At 37.6% G+C, this 16790-nt stretch overlaps 1 protein-coding gene across 3 annotated transcripts in view; it reads right to left on the bottom strand.

The window, feature by feature from the left end:
* GRIP1 (glutamate receptor interacting protein 1) overlaps positions 1–16790 on the bottom strand; it is a 770922-nt gene that overhangs the window by 285761 nt on the left and 468371 nt on the right. The gene's annotated exons all lie outside the window — the stretch shown is intronic.

The following is a 16790-nucleotide window of genomic DNA, read 5'->3' as shown; positions in this document are numbered from 1 at the left end:
CTGGCAGAAATTCAGAGCACATCTAATATTTCTAAAAATTGAAATTGTAGTTTGATTTAAAATAAGAAAATATGGGAGTGGTTCACTTTAGCCTAGCATTGCCAGTTGTAGGGAATTAACTGAAAGGTTAGATTTGCTTTATCAAGCTGTCACCTTTAAACGACGTAGGACAACCCTCTAAGGAAAATTTCTCCAACAAAGATGCATCACCAGCAAGGGTCCTGACAGAAGAAAGATAATGGGCTGTAGGCATGTAGTGTGATCCCTCAGAGAGGGACCTCTTAGACTTCAAGAGGACCCCCAGGCAAAGAAAAACATTTCTGTCTTTTGGAGTCGCTTTGGGGCCCAGTCCCAATAACTGGACAGAAAACAGCATTAGACAATGTGATGAGGACATGTAGGCTGTGTTTTTAAGAGGGTATCCTTGTGGCCGAAAATCCAAGCTTTAATCTTCTGTTCAAATGAAATATCTTTTTAGGTTCTTCATAGCAATAGAGGATTATTTTTATTGAGCTATTGGTCTTTGATTAGAAGGTTTTTTTTCCCCCTGGCTTAAAACTAAAGGACTTCTAACTGTTTGGAGAAGTAGATTCTAAAAGCTGTGCGTGTGTGCTTCAGTCGTGTTTGACTCTTTGTGACCCTCTGAGTGTAGCCCACCAGGCTCCTCTGTTCATGGGATTCTCTAGGCAAGAATTCTGCAGTGGGTTGCCATGCCTTCCTCCAGGGAATCTTCTGGATCCAGGGATCAAACCATCGTCTCTTAAGTCTCCTGCATTGGCAGGTGGGTTCTTTACCACTAGTGCCACCTAGAAAGCCCCCGCATGTTGGCAGGCAAGTTCTTTACCACTAGTGCCACCAGGGAAGTCCCTCTAAAAGTTGCACCATCCCTCATTCTCTGCTAGATGGGTTTGACTAGGTTTATTACCAGCTAAAGCAGGTTTCTTTTTCATTGCATTTAAAGATTCCCCCTACCCCACAGACATATGTACCAAACTGCCAAGGCAATTAATAAAATCTTCTTAGATGGATAAGAGAAAGACAATACACAAAGCATGATAGCCACAGTCTTCCAGGTAATAGGAGGGACTCTATTTTACATGATTTTAAAGTTTAGTCTTCATTATTTGAAAAAGCTATTTGTTTGGGGGATTTAACTTAACAGAAGCAAAGATACTTGAAATTTCATAATAGTTTACAGTCTTCTCTCTGTAGGAAGGCAAATTCTCAAGTTTAAAATGTACTTATTAGTGAAATCAATGGTATACAATGATTTCAATAGTTAACAAACAATATGCGTGATTAAGAATGTCTATTGACATGTTAATACAAAAAAAAACCCTCAGAGAGGTAGAGACAAAATGAATCAATAAGAACAATGGAAACAATGCACAAGATTTCTGCTACCACTAATTAGCAAATTACTTTGAGAACTTAATGCAATCTATGCTGACTGTAGATCTGAAAGAGGGCTCCTTTAGTAGCTTGGAACCATCCTCATAAACATGAAAAAATGCCTAGAAAGTAAAGTATGGTACTAAATAAGCTTAAAGTCTTATATTCTTGTAATCTGTACTTTCACAGATCCTCAGGGGAGCGACTGCATATGGAGATGATAAACAATCAACTTAAAATCCCTATTTAAAAAGTAGTTTCTCAACTCTGCTTGGTTTCCCTCTGCTCTAATGACATTGTCCTCTTGATGAGCTTTAGTACCAAGCTCATTCTTACCTCAGGGCTTTTGCATTTGCTGTTCTTTCTGTGTAGAACACTCTTTCTCCAGACAGTCACATGGCTTTCAGGTCTCAGCTCACATGTCATCTCATCAGAGACCTGTGAACCTCTACCACTCAGCTTTATCTGACATTTTGCTGCTAAGTCACGTCAGTCGTGTCCGACTCTGTGCGACCGCATAGACGGAAGCCCACCAGGCTCCCCCGTCCCTGGGATTCTCCAGGCAAGAACACCGGAGTGGGTTGCCATTTCCTTCTCCAATGCATGAAAGTGAAGTCGCTCAGTCGTGTCTGACTCTTTGCAACCCCATGGACTGCAGCCTACTAGACTCCTCCGTCCATGGGATTTTCCAGGCAAGAGTACTGGAGTGGGTTGCCATTGCCTTCTCTGATCTGACATTTGAGTGCTCAATAAATACTTGTGAAGGAATGAATAAAGCTGTCATTGCACATTCCTTTTTGAAAACAACTTTGTTCTATTTCCTTCAAAATGGAAAATTTTAAAGCTACACTTTCACATGCACGTAATACAGTGTTACAACAATTCTTGAGGATGTGAATATTAAGATACTATTTCCATTTTTCATTTACCAGACTCAGAATAGACTTTAACACAAACTGTATATATATATACTGAATTCAATCTAAGAGAACAATTCTTTTTCCTTTCAAATGGTTGTTCATTCTGGCAGTGTATCTAGTATGTCCTCTAAACATGAACATTTAAAAGATATATTTCTTGAACGACCCAGGTTTGTACCATGGACCCACTAGAGATTCAATAATATTAACTCCTGGTGAATTATTGCCATGTAATTCTCCTGTAATCTCTTTCCAGTGGAAAAGAAAAAGAAGTTATACCTGGATTTTAGAGCATAAAAATGTTCTTTTACAACACAAATTCCCCAAATATATCTCAAGTTAACACACTGGTTCTATACACAAAATAAACAAAGGGTTGTTTTTCTATTAAAAGATTCTGTTTGCTGAACAAAGATAGCCATCAAAATAAATTCATGTTCATGTTCCTTTAGAGAGAAAAACTAAACTATCTATATAGTTTTCTAAGATTCTCACATTGGTGACTACACTGCATACAATTCAACAGCCTCAGCCCAACTCTTCTCTGGTGAACTAGTGGCCCTCGTTGAGGATAAGGAATCAACAATAAATCCTCATTAGAATTTTCCTCTTATATCTTAAAACCTTAGAGATAAACAACAAGAACTACTGTATAGCACAGGGAACTATATTCAATATCCTGTAACAAACTGTAGTGGAAAAGAATATGGAAAAGTATACACATATACACACACATATATATGTATAACAGAATCATGTTGCCATACAACAAAAGCTAAATGACCTGTAAATCAACTATACTTCAATTAAAAGTAAACCCAAAAATATTTCTAGCATCCATACCCTACAATAATAGCTAAATATTAAATATTGAAATCTACCATAACCTAATACCCATTAAAATGATGTGCCTCAGTTCAGTTCAGTCACTCAGTCCTGTCCGACTCTCCGCGACCCCATGAATCACAGCACGCCAGGCCTCCCTGTCCATCACCAACTCCCGGAGTTCACTCAAAGTCATGTCCACAGAGTCGGTGATGCCATCCAGCCATCTCATTCTCGGTCGTCCCCTTCTCCTCCTGCCCCCAGCCCTTCCCAGCATCAGAGTCTTTTCCAGTGAGTCAACTCGTCGCATGAGGTGGCCAAAGTATTGCAGTTTCAGCTTTAGCATCAGTCCTTCCAATGAACACCCAGGATTGATCTCCTTTAGAATGGACTGGTTGAATCCCATTGCAGTACAAGGGACTCTCAAGAGTCTTCTCCAACACCACAGTTCAAAAGCATCAATTCTTAGGCGATCAGCTTTCTTCACAGTACAACTCTCGCATCCATACATGACCACGGGAAAAACCATAGCCTTGACTAGATGGACCTTTGTTGGCAAAGTAATGTCTCTGCTTTTTAATATACTATCAAGGTTGGTCATAACTTTCCTTCCAAGGAGTAAGCGTCTTTTAATTTCATGGCTGCAATCAGCATCTGCAGTGATTTTGGAGCCCAAAAAAATAAAGTCTGACTACATAGTTATAATTGTTAGTATCTTAATATTTAAAAAACTATCAAGTTGTTTCTATGTTACAGAAAAACATTTAATGTTGTCTGAGGCAAGGAAGAAAAATGATTACATCCATGAATTATCCTCTCATTGATATTTTAAGTCAAGGACCTGTTCTTCAGCTAATGACCTAGTTTCAACTGATTATCATTAATCCAGGATCTATTACTAAAACTATTTACATTGTACAATTATAACATTCCAAATGCTAATATTTCATAAGAACATGACACTAGACCATGTTTATATAAAATTTTACATAGCACTTTCACATACAATTTTCATAAGTCATTTTCACTCTACTATTTCATACTAACACATTTCTGTTTTAGAGGGAGACAGGTAAACAGAGAATAAGTTACTGATTTAATATCAATTAAATCTCATGTATTTATATATTTATAGATTGCCTGATATGTTCCAGGCATTTTTCCAAGTGCTGAGGATACCAAGAGGAGTAAGATATGGGCTGTGCTCATTACAGTAGTGACTGTTTAAGTATGGGGGAAAAAATGCATTTTTGCACAGCATCAAATAAGTTTGTGTGCACATATTTGTATATGTATATATGTGTATTCAAGTATATGTATTATATATAAACTATACATACCCATTACATATAAGCAAATATATACTACAGATTATACAAACATATATCTTCTGAGTCATTAGTTATACTCTGTACACACGTTAAGTACACAAGTTGGAATGGATGTGATAACTTTCAGGAAGATGAAGGTTTAAATATGCAGCTATATGGTGGCTTTACGAGAAGCCCAGAAATATGCTCAAGTGTCCAGCTGTGATGAAAGATCTATGACCTTATAGAAACTGAAGAATATTTGAGGAAAAATGGCTTCTATAGAGTAATCAGGAAGCAGAATTATCTTTTAAGAATAAAGAGCAATCTATGCAGTGGGTTTAACTTCCTGTGTTAAATGTCAGTCCACCAGAGAGGTCAAAGTTCTGTCCCTAGAGATCTGAGTCTTAAGCAGATTTTGCTCATCTAGACTTTCCAATGTAAAAGGTCAAATGTGGGAGTGGTGAAACCACCAAAGTCCCTAGAAGTTAGTATCTCAAAGCAGAGACTACTTCTCTTCTAAACAAACAAATACTAGCCCTGAAAGTGAAATTCTGTCAAAATGAAACCCTGGTGAGATTCTGGAAAATAGGGGAAATGGCAAAGAAACCCAAACCAACCATTCCTACTACAATTTTTCAGTTTGATTTGGGGACGGCCCAGTCTAGAAAATTCATCTTAGTGTTCATTATAATCTCAGATGGACTTCATTTGAATATCAGACACTATATAACATATACCTTTCACTCAGCATTGTCTAAAATTTCACCAAAGTGATGGAAAAGACAATTGAAACATTTTCTTTTCCCCACACTAATATTTTTCCAAGTCCTCATTTAAGTTTAAGCATCATATAAAGCACCCTCTCAAGGCTTTACAATGACCAGCTTCTTATTTATACAATTACCCATCCATTGTTTCTATCTCTCTGCTCTTAAAGATATTTTAAGGAAAATGATTAATTCATCCTCAAATGAATATTTAGTACTTAATATAACTATTCTAAGATTTCACCATATGTATCAGTTGAACAGTGAAATTTACAACATGTAGGTTCAGATGAAGCAAAATTTTCTTTCTCATCAGCAACAATGCAGCCTTTCCCACTCTGGGCTCAGTGAGAGAAGTAAGCCCTAATATTCTAAGGTATCCGTACCCCTGCACATGTAGGATGACACTAATTGTGTATCATCCTTGTAAGGATTAAGAAAATAAAAACTCAAAATATATTCTGTCTTCCGTGTTTCAGATGAGGAGCTAGGCTGAGAAAGATCCAGATTCACTCCATTCAAAATATTTTTCTGGAGAGGTTTCCCTTCTAATCACAGCTAACCAATATGTACTCATCTTGATGGCCCTTTGTTATTTTTCAGTTCACTGTCTGCTGAAGTCAGGAATCCTGCTTCCTTCCTCTCCCTCTTCGTTACCAGGTTCCCTGCCCATTTCCCCACTCCACTCTCCCGTCAAAAGTGTGGACAGGTTAAACAAAGTTTGGAGGGTATCATGCATAAACTGTTTAACCTTGAAATCTTTTCAGAGCACCATATTCCCTTGGAGTTGGGGGAAGGCTTTTAGTAAGTTTTTGTGAAAACTTTTGACTGAGAAGAACTGAGGTTCTTGTGTGTTGTCATCTGAGTTATAATGTCCGCAGAAGGAAGAAGAGAAGTCCATGTTTCTTTAGATAGTTGGGTGAATTATTTCATGATGATTTCCCCACATTTTATAGTGTACAGGCCTGCCTCTCCCTAAAATTTGGTTAAAACAAACCAAAAAAACAAACAAACCAAAACATATTTTACTTATGTATTTATTATTGAGGGAACACCGGTTTATAATATTATATAAGTTTTATGTGTATAGTATTTTGACTTCAGTGTGCTCATACCAAACATTAGTTTCCATCTATTACCATACTATTGATCCTCTTTACCCATTTCACCCTCCTTCCTTCCCTCTGATAACTACTATTCTGTTCCCTGGATCTACGTGTTTGTTTTTGCTGGGTTTGTTTTGTTCATTTGGTTTGTTGTTTGTTTTGTATATGTCACATAAGTGAAATAATATGGTATCTTTCTCCATTGGACTTTTTATGTCTATTCAAGTTGTTGTAAATGACAGATTTTATCTTTTTATAACTGAGTAATATTAAAACTCAACATTCAAAAAATGAATATCATGGCATCTGGTCCCATCACTTTAATGCATATAGATAGGGAAACAATGGAAACAGTGACAGACTATTTTCTTGGGCTCCAAAATCACTGTAGATGGTGATTGCAGCCATGAAATTCAAAGATACTTGCTCCTTGGAAGAAAAGCTATGACAAACCTAGACAGCATATTAAAAAGCAGAGACATTACTTTGTCAACAAAGATCCGTACAGTCAAAGCTATGGTTTTTCCAGTAGTCAGGTATGGATGTGAGAGCTGGACTATAAAGAAGTCTGAATGCTAAAGAATTGATGCTTTTGAACTGTGGTGTTGGAGAAGACTCTTGAGTGTCCCTTGGACTGCAAAGAGATAAAACCAGTCAATCCTAAAAGAAATCAATCCTGAATATTCATTGGAAGGACTGATGCTGAAGCTGAAACTCCAACACTTTGGCCACCTGATGTGAAGAGCTGACTCACTGGAAAAGACCTTTATGCTGGGAAAGATTGAAGGCAGGAGGAGAAGGGGACGACAGAGGACAAGATGGTTGGATAGCATCATCAACTCAATGGACATGAGTTTGAGCAAGCTCTGGGAGATGGTGCAGGACAGTGAAGTCTGGCATGCTACAGTCTATGGGGTCTGAACAGCAACAAATATTCCATTGTGTGTGTGTGTGTTTGTGTGAGTGTGTCTGTGCCCTAAGTCACTCAGTCATGTGTGACTCTTTGCAACCCCATGGACTATATCCCACCAGGCTTCTCTGTCCCTGGGATTCTCCAGGTAAGAATACTGGAGTGGGTAGCCATTCCCTTCTTCAGAGGATCTTCCTGACCCAGGGATCAAACCCGAGTCTCCTTGCACTACAGGCAGATTCTTTACCATCTGAGCCACCAGGGAAACCATGTATACATATATATATATACACACACACACACAAACACACACACATATACACACATACACACACACATACACACATATCAGTTCAGTTCAGTCGCTGAGTCGTGTCCGACTCTCCGCGACCCCATGAATCACAGCACGCCAGGCCTCCCTGTCCATCACCAACTCCCGGAGTTCACTCAAACTCATGTCCACAGAGTCGGTGATGCCATCCAGCCATCTCATTCTTGGTCGTCCCCTTCTCCTCCCGCCCCCAACCTTTCCCAGCATCAGAGTCTTTTCCAGTGAGTCAACTCGTCGCATGAGGTGGCCAAAGTATTGCAGTTTCAGCTTTAGCATCACTCCTTCCAATGAATACCCAGGATTGATCTCCTTTAGAATGGACTGGTTGAATCTCCTTGCAGTCCAAGGGACTCTCAAGAGTTTTCTCCAACACCACAGTTCAAAAGCATCAATTCTTCGGCGATCAGCTTTCTTCACAGTCCAACTCTCGCATCCATACATGACCACAGGAAAAACCATAGCCTTGACTAGACGGACCTTTGTTGGCAAAGTAATGTCTCTGCTTTTTAATATACTATCAAGGTTGGTCATAACTTTCCTTCCAAGGTGTAAGCGTCTTTTAATTTCATGGCTGCAATCAGCATCCGCAGTGATTTTGGAGCCCCCAAAAATAAAGTCTGACACTGTTTCCACTGTTTTCCAATCTATTTCCCATGAAGTGATGGGACCAGATGCCATGATCTTTGTTTTCTGAATGTTGAGCTTCAAGCCAACCTTTTCACTCTCCTCTTTCACTTTCATCAAGAGGCTTTTGAGTTCCTCTTCACTTTCTGCCATAAGGGTAGTGTCATCTGCATATCTGAGGTTATTGATATTTCTCCCAGCAATCTTGATTCCAGCTTGTGCTTCTTCCAGCCCAGCGTTCCTCATGATGTACTCTGCATAGAAGTTAAATAAGCAGGGTGACAATATACAGCCTTGATGTACACCTTTTCCTATTTGGAACCAGTCTGTTGTTCCATGTCCAGTTCTGACTGTTGCTTCCTGACCTGCATACAGGTTTCTCAAGAGGCAGGTCAGGTGGTCTGGGATTCCCATCTCTTTCAGAATTTTCCACAGTTTATTGTGATCCACATAGTCAAAGGCTTTGGCATAGTCAATGAAGCAGAAATAGATGTTTTTCTGGAACTCTCTTGCTTTCTCCATGATCCAGCGGATGTTGGCAATTTGATCTCTGGTGCCTCTGCCTTTTCTAAAACCTGCTTGAACATCTGCTTGAACATCATGGTTCACATATTGCTGAAGCCTGGCTTGGAGAATTTTGAGCATGACTTTACTAGCGTGTGAGATACACACACACACATACACACACACACCCCACATCTTCTTTATCTTTTCATCCACTGATGGCCGCTTAGGTTGTTACTGTATCTTGGCTGTTATAAATAATGCTACAATGAACATAGGAGCACATATATCTTTCTGAATGAGCGATTTTGTTTTCTTTTGATAAATACCCAGTAATGGGAGTGCTGGATCATATGGCAGCTCTATTTTTTATTTTTTGAGGAAGCTTAATACTGTTTTCTATAGTGGCTCCACCAATTGACATTCCCACCAAGAGTATATTAAGGTTCCCTTTTCCTCACTTTCTCTCCAACACCTGTTATTTCTTGCCTCAAAAACCTCTTTAAAATTTTACCATCATTTCCCTAATGTTGCAAAAGATATCAGGATAATACCTTTTCCTCCAAGAGTTATTATAATTCTGCCTCATGTGTCTGTGTCTTTTCTATCAGGCCATTTGCTGTATGACTTTCTTGGCACGTTAATTCCTTCCCTGTGGGCTCTCCTTTCAAAGTGGGAAACCACCTTATATTTCATTAACAGTGCAAAACTATGACTCATTTTCTTCACAAAAACAAAGAAAAATGGTAAGTCTGGGCCCCTCAATCTACTACCTTGCACTGAAGAGTCAGTTTTTCATTGTTGATTATTGCTCTCCCCTTGCTCTATCACACTGAGACGAGGTAAGACTTTTTGTCATGTTCATTGATCTTTTTTTTGCCTTTGATTCCGTAAACAGGAACTATCTATGAGTCAAGCTGTACACTCTTGGATACCAGCCCACGCTATTAACACTTTTTCAAAGGGTATACTATAATACCACTGTCAGAATCAGTGCGGATAAGAATGCATGTCTGACAGATCAAATTCTAATTCTAAATGGTATAGCATCCCCCTTCCTTTTAACCTTTATCAAGGTAACTTGATAATGTCTTGAGCTCAATTAGAATTATGCCCATAGATTCTCTGAACTAAAAGTTGATCATATGCCACGGTTTCATTATCAAGATATATTTATTGATTTTTGCTATAAAGAATTTAGCATAAGATATAATAATATGTATTATATCATTTGGCAGATATTCTCTCCTATGTAAATGAAAAGCTGAATCTCCACCCCAAAGTTCACTCATTCAGCATTCTGAGGGAGGGCATACTTTGTAAAGAACTCAACTTGCCAGATTCCTCAGGAAGTTGTTGCTGTTACTGTTTAGTCACTAAGTTGTGTCCGATTCTTTTGCTACCCCATGGACTGTAGTCTGCCAGGTTGCCATTTCCTTCTCCAGGGTGATCTTCCTGAGCCAAGGACTGAACCCACGTTTCCTGCATTGGCAGGCAGATTCTTTACCACTGAGCCACCAGGAGAGCCCAGAGGAAGTAGTTACAGTCAAAACTAGACCTTGTCTGAAGGTCTTCTGCCTCTTTCATTGTCTGGGTGGGCCAGTTTATAATAGTGCCTTTTAAATGCTACGGATCAAATCATTTATTTTGTGCTCATGACACAGATCCTACATTGACTTGAAACAATTTGACAGATTCAAAACACAGACACCTCTGCACTTTGGAGGGGGAAGGAGATGGGGAAGGAGTCTCATCCTTTAGCTACAGACATTTCTGCATTTGATTTCCCTGTGAAAATAGGAGGAATATGTTTAGGAAAGAATTTGTCAGACTCCTAAGTTTTGGTAACAGGGCACAAACTGTTTCCTACATTTCTAAACTCTGTATCATATTGGTCTAATTTTATAAATGATGCCAGAGAATACTGGCACCTGAAGCAACTCTCATGGGCTTCAGAAAATTCATCTTCCAGTACCTGCCAACAGGGTATCTGAAACAACTAGTTCTGAAAGCTGCTATCACTGGTGCTTTTATGCTTGCTGTCTTCCAACCTTTACTGAGTAAACTAAAGTTTTCCAAACTCTGGTATCTGTAGTGTTAGTGTTTCTTGATGAAGTGTTAGTTGCTCAGCTGTGTCCGACTCTTTGAGACCCCATGGACTTTAGTGCGCCAGACTCCTCTGTCCATGGGATTCTCCAGGCAAGCATACTGAAATGGGTTGCCTTTTCCTTCTCCTGGGGATATTTCCAACCCAGGGATCAAACCCAGGTCTCCGGCATTGCAGACAGATTCCCTGAGCCACCAAGGAAGCCCCAACTTAAGGAAAGTTCTCATCATTAAATAAATTGGGGGAAAACTGGATTATACAAAATTATTTAGCTCTATTTTCTATCAAACTTCTAAGTCTCTTTAATATACTAGTATAATTTTGAATCTATGAAAGAACAGATTTACAGTTTATTGTATTTTCCAAGACAATTTACCTTGAACCCATTTTTGATCAAATAACTATTAACATTGAGCATAATTATTTTTCTGAAGAACAAAATTGGGAAACTCTCCAGAAATCAATATGTCTTGACACTACTAACTGCATTTCCTGAAGAAATTCCTTCCCTGCATTATGATATAATATGATGCCCTTGCCTTTTATAGTGAGTCAATAAGAGAAAGAGTTTTAAAAATAAGCTTTCGTTTTGCCATAACATATTACAGCATCTATCACACCTTAGACAAACATTCATAGTGTTCATTCCTTCCAGAATTTGTTGCCAGCTACTGATTATATCTACAGGTTTTTTAATGGGCAATGAGACTAATAAACAGTAAGAGCTTTCCCCACCTTCGAATGCTAGGAAGCTCAAACTCAAATAAATGCACCTAATCTTATAACATATTCTAGGTTGCTGAGAATTTTTCTTTTTAAATAATGTTTAATGTCTTTGTATTATAATTGGGTATCTTGATGCTTGGCTTATATCATTATAACTGGGTTAATAAATTCCACCCTAATAAATGCAGTGAAGAATATCAAGTGTGAAGATTTAATTCAGATAAATTGTACAGAATATCTTGTTCAGTATCTCAACCATGGTAAACATGGTAGCTATGATTATTATCTATGTTAATATCACTTTTGCCTTTCTCTTGTTAATGTTAATGGTAGAGAAGAGTAAAACATAAAAAGTAAAAGTTACCTTTCTTGTTATTTCTCATCCTCACTCCCAAACCTTAATAGGAAACATTTTTTTTATTGTTTTAGTTTCCAAATTTCTGAAACTACCAAAATAAATGTAATCATTTCTTCATTTATCATTTTAAAACAGTGTTTGTTAATGTTGTCTACAAGAAGGAAATTTGCATGGTCCACTTCCTCCTCCTCTCATATTGGTAGTTCTTGTATTAGCTATATTTATGAAGTATAAATAGTGTATCCTTCATCTTTGGTTTTTTTAAAATAAACATTTTATTGTAGAAATAGAAAGTGTAAGATACAAAAGTGAACAGCTACATGAGTTTTCACAAAGTAAACACACCCATGTAATCACTGCCCAGATTAAGACACAGACCAGGAACCAGTGTCCCATAAATTTCCTTCTTGTCTCCACCATCTTGATTTCTATCCTCATTGTTTGACTGTTTTTAAACTTTTTAATAAATTAATCATATACTTTTTGTGTTTAGTCTCTTTCACTCAAAATTATACTAGGGAAATTCATCCACTTTATTGAATATATTAATACCAGTAGTGCTGTATTTTTTATTATGTACAGAATGCCATTAAATATCATAATATATTTATCCATCAATTAAGGGATATCTGGGCTGTTTCCAGCCCTATACTAGTGTAAATACAGCTACAATAACCATTCTTGGGCAAATCTTATGAATCATATATATTATGCATTTTTGTTGGGTATAAAAACTATGAGTAGAATTGCTGGGTTAGATGATATATAAAAGTTATACCTCAGTAGACATTACCAGTTTTCCAAAAGTGGTTGCACCAACTTATACTTCCTTGAGAACTGCATGAAAGATTTAATTGCCTCATCCAGGCCAATTTTGATAATTTCAGTCTTTTTAATTGTGGGCATTTCCCCCCTTAATATGTCAACTTCACATAATACCTTAAAATATATTCCACATAAATTGAGGAAATTAGCAGCCCTACACTTCCATTTTTCTTTCTTCCACAAACCTCCAAGCCTATTAAGTATATAATTATCTTTATATTATAAAAGTTTAATTTACATTCTCTTCTTTATTTATAACTTTATTTGTGCTTTCTCTGTACAGCTAGACTATAAAAATTAAAAACCCAATAAATGACAATTACAAAATTATGATTATATAAATATTATTCACTAGCCAAATGAAATAATGTGATGGAATCCTTACAGCAGGGAATGCAGTTCTATGTTACTAAATCTGTGCTACTCAATTGAATGGAGAACTTCCAAGTATAAAGGTCAAGGTCATTCTCCAACAACTGTTGAAAATATGACACATTTTACTTTGCTTCATATTTGGGTTCTCAGTTTATTTGTCCAGCTTTTTTACTGTTTCAGTTCAGTTCAGTCGCTCAGTCGTGTCCGACTCTTTGTACTGTTTAGGGTTTCTAATTGCCTTTCTTTTTCTTGCTGACAAAAGAAAAAGATGTGTGTGTTTGTGTGTGTGCATGCTCAGTTGCTGTCTTTGACTCTTTGCGATCCCATAGACTGCAGCCCACCAGGCTCTTCTGTCCATGGGATTCTCCAGACAAGAACACTGGAGTGGGTTGCCATTTCCTCCTCCATATATATATACATATATATATATACACACACATACATATATATATACACACACCTATATATATACATACCTATATATAATTCATCATTAATTTTATCCAATTTATGCATTAATAATTGTAAGAAATCCATTCTTTGGAAGATGTTATCCTTCAGGACCTCTGAGTCTGGTGATACGTCCTAATATGAATTGACTGCTCTCCACTACATAACTGCCATTCTAGGAAATGTTTCTACTGTACTCTTATATTAGATGCACTGCTTTTCTACTTTTACACTTTCCTCTTTCCTAGGTGTCCTCTCTCTGTCTCTCCATATGTATATGTGACACTTAGTCGTGTCTGACTCTTTGAGACCCCTCAAAGACTGTAGCCTGCCAGGTTTCTCCATCCATGGGATTTTCCAAGCAAGAGTACTGGAGTGGGTTGCCATTTTCTTCTCCAGGTAATCTTCTTGACCCAGGGATCGAATCCGGGTCTCCCACATTGCAGGCAGACTCTTTACCATCTAAGCCACAAGGGAAGTTTGAGTACCAAGTGTATATGTGTGTATATACACACACACACACACACATATACTTATATATACACACATAAATATACGTACATATTTTTTCTTTGCTTAAATATCTCAGCATGTTTTTTCTAAAGGGGCTTAGTAACTTTTTTCTAAAAGTGCCTGTAGGATATGAATCATCTGAGTCAATGTATGTCTAAGTATGTCTTTATTTTATGCTCACCCTTGATTGACAGTTCTGGGCTTAAAAGTATACGTTTCAGAACTTTGAAAGCATTGAAAAAATTTTCTAGAATCCAGTGTTGATAAAAAGTCTGATACCAAGTTGATTCTCATTCCTTGAGAAACTCTTAGGATTTTCTCTTTTTCATAATGTCCTAGAATTTCAAGAGGATTTGTTTATCCTGCCTAGGATTCCATGGATCCTTTCAATCTGAAAACATTCTTTTGTTTCAGGAATTTACATCAATCATATACATTGTAGCTTCTTTCTCTCTTTGCTCTCCCAATGCCTTCTGCTGTGTCTTTTCAGTTGATCTTCTGGGTATCTACTTTTTTCAAACATCGGCCTTTACTTTGTCAATTTTTTCTATTAGTGAATATTTATTTTGGTGTCATATTTTTATATTATATCAATTCTGCATAATTTTGGCTGCTGTATCATTATAGCTGGTCTTGTTTTATAGCGACTGAACTGAACTGAACTGAATATCTTCTTGAGTATTTCTGAGGTTAATGATTAGAATGTTTAAAAATGTTATCGTTTGTTCTTGAATTACCTCTTCTTTCTTCCAGCTAGTTAGCCCTCAAACATCAGTGATTATTAGCTTACATTTCTTAATAAAGAACTAAGATGAGAATACAAGTAGCTAGTGTGAGTTATACAGATACAGTTCTTCAATCAACCTTTCCTTCCTCAGAATGACAGGATGTGAAAACTGGCAGGGTTTACCTGAAGGCCTTGGGCCAGGAACAGACAATGAGGTTAGTTAGGCATGTTATACCTGCCTATTTCTCACTAAGTTCATGCCGAAATGGGGAGGGTTTTACACTGAGGGTCATCATCACTAAAGATTCATGAACATCTCAAAAGATTGGTTTTATAGTTTTAGATTAGGGAACGATACTAAATGGAGAGTGATTAAAGGGTAGTAGGGTTAACTTTCCCAGGTGCTTCATCCTTCAAAAAAAAGATCATATTATTTTCTACCCTCTTCTTCTTGATCTCCCAAAACAACACTAATCTGGAGCGTATCTGTGCCTCCGCTACCAGGAAGCATACCTTCTCTTCCATTTTTCTTGTATTTGTTCTGGATTATAATTTCTGCTTTGGTTTATCTACTTTCCATTTTTCAGAAACTTCTGAGAATCTCTGGCCCCTTGATATCCATTGGGTCCATTTTTAGAACTGTCCTTTTTGCTTTCATGTTGACATTTGGGATACAGCTGAGGGAAAGCTTTTGGTCGGTGTGATTTGAGTCCCCAATCCTTATACAGATTTTAACATTTTGGAGGCAAATATCTAAAACAAATATCATCAACATAAAAATATCATTAGGAATTAATACTCTTGAAAACTGTCTTGATTTTGAGACTTTATAACTGAGTCTTCAACAGTTTATGGACCAAATTTACCAACAAAGTATTTAAATACAAAGGCAATAAATGAGCTCACTTTTGATCTGTATGAGGTCACCTTGCTTTATAGAATAGGAAAGATTCAATTCAATCAGAAATTCTGTGGGGTCCTAGATATTCCCCAGACTGAATTCGATTGGGTTTTTTGTCATGCAGAATTCAACAACAGTTTGTCCTTCAGCCTCCAGCTCCCAGGTGCTGTTCCTGGCATCCTGCCAGAAACTTCCTCCAGCTTGCTGGGAGTAGGCTTCCAGAGGAGGAGGGGAAGGAGGAGGGTGAGGAACACCCCTCTTGTTAGGAGGGAAACCGGAAAACCAGCAAGTGTTAGAGGAGGCTGAAAGCTCCTTGCAGTGGTTCCATGGCTTATTTCTTCATGTGATATGAAAACCTGAAAAAATATTTTCAAAAATCAAAGAAGGGGAAAGAATTATCTGAAACATGTCAAGTCCAAAATGAACATGTGAGATTGGTTAATCCCAGATACCTTTAGAAATTAACACTATCCCTTCAACAGGGCATTTTCTGTGCACCAAATACTCTGTACTTGCTGGGGGCATAGAGACAAGTAAAGCATATATACTAATTTCAAGGAATTCACAGTCTGATGGTTGTATTCACAGATAATCACAATCCCATTCGCAAAGTATAAGCAAAGATAGCTATACATGTTTTATGAATACATAGTGTAGAGGTACCTATCAGTTGTGTGTTGGTAAATGTTTAACAATTGGATTTCTGGGGCTTATGGGGAAGCTCTGATTTATTGCATTTGCCATTTCTATGGTGTAAACACACCATAGCCAATTTTAAAATATTAATGTGACAAAGGGCAAGATGGTTGGATGGTGTCACCGACTCAATGGACATGAGTTTGAGCAAGCTCTGGGAGATGGTGAAGGACAGGAAAGCCTGGCAAGCTGCAGTCCACAGGGTCACAAAGAGTCAGATACGACTGAGTGACTCAACAACCATGTGATGCCACTGACTATGGAACTGGGGAGAAATGTGCATACCAATGTATAGCATTTCCACCATATTGATACACTAGAGCTTAAGAGTACAGATGACAAAATGCTGTAAAACAATAATTAGGCAATAATTAGAAGTGATGAAATTTGAGCATTTATTTTGTTTTTAATATAATTTAA

This window comes from Moschus berezovskii, chromosome 6, assembly GCF_049115385.1.
Source record: "Moschus berezovskii isolate FMDL1 chromosome 6, NW_MosBer_1.0, whole genome shotgun sequence".
In the NCBI taxonomy this organism is placed as follows: domain Eukaryota; kingdom Metazoa; phylum Chordata; class Mammalia; order Artiodactyla; family Moschidae; genus Moschus; species Moschus berezovskii.
This window is presented reverse-complemented; position numbering and strand designations above follow the sequence as displayed.